The sequence below is a fragment of the Arachis hypogaea genome, chromosome 4 (assembly GCF_003086295.3).
Source record: "Arachis hypogaea cultivar Tifrunner chromosome 4, arahy.Tifrunner.gnm2.J5K5, whole genome shotgun sequence".
Lineage (NCBI taxonomy): Eukaryota > Viridiplantae > Streptophyta > Magnoliopsida > Fabales > Fabaceae > Arachis > Arachis hypogaea.
The window spans coordinates 42,397,405-42,398,441 of NC_092039.1; the positions used below are offsets into that span (position 1 = coordinate 42,397,405).

Below are 1,037 nucleotides of genomic sequence, written 5' to 3' on the forward strand. Positions count from 1 at the left end.
ATGTCAGAAGGACATCTTTTGGTCATCTGCTTATATCTTTCCCAAGCTTCATAGAGGGATTCACCACCTTTTTGTTTGAAGGTCTGAACATCCACTCTAAGCTTGCTCAGCTTTGATGAGGAAAGAATTTAGCCAAGAAGGTCGCGACCAGCTTATCCCATGAGTCCAGGCTATCTTTAGGTTGAGAGTCCAACCATGCTCTAGCTCTGTCTCTTACAGCAAAAGAGAAAAGCATGAGCCTGTAGACTTCAGGATCAACTCCATTTTTCTTTACAGTCTCACAGATCTACAAGAACTCAGTTAAAAACTGATAGGGATCTTCTGATGGAAGTCCATGAAACTTGCAGTTTTGTTGCATTAGAGCAACTAATTGAGGTTTCAGCTCAAAATTGTTTGCTCCAATGGCAGGAATTGAGATGCTTCTTCCATCAAACTTGGAAGTAGGTGTAGTATAATCACCAAGCATCCTCCTTGCATTATTGTTGTTAGGTTCGGCTGCCATCTCCTTCTCTTGTTCGAAAATTTCAGTAAGGTTGTCTCTGGATTGTTGTAATTTGGCTTCTCTTAGTTTTCTCTTCAGAGTCCTTTCAGGTTCAAGGTCAGCTTCAACAAGAATGCCTTTTTCCTTGTTCCTGCTAATATGAAAGAGAATAGAACAAGAAAAGAAGAGAAGAGGAGTCCTCTATGTCACAGTAAAGAGGTTCCTTATTGTTAGTAGAAGAAAAAAGGGAATAAAGAAAGGAGAATCCAAACAGAAGGGTGAGGATAGGGGTAGTGATTTAAGATTAAGAGAGGTGAAGAGAAGTGTTAGTAAATAAATAAATAAATAGAAGAAGATGAGAGAGAGAATTTGAAAATTAATTTTGAAAAGCAGTTAATGATTTTCGAAAATTAAAGGTGAGATAGAATTAAAATTAAAATTTAAAACAATCAGTTAATTTAAAAAGAATTTTGAAAAAGGGATGATATATTTTCGAAAATTAGAGAGGAAAAAGTAGTTAGGTGATTTTGAAAAAGATAGGAAACAAACAAAAAGT

At 36.1% G+C, this 1,037-nt stretch overlaps 1 non-coding gene across 1 annotated transcript; it reads left to right on the forward strand.

Moving 5' to 3' along the window:
- LOC112798650 (small nucleolar RNA R71) lies at positions 1-104 on the forward strand. The gene has a single exon (XR_003200252.1). It is a non-coding gene; the product is annotated as a small nucleolar RNA R71 (small nucleolar RNA).
- The last annotated feature ends 933 nt before the right edge of the window (positions 105-1,037 follow it).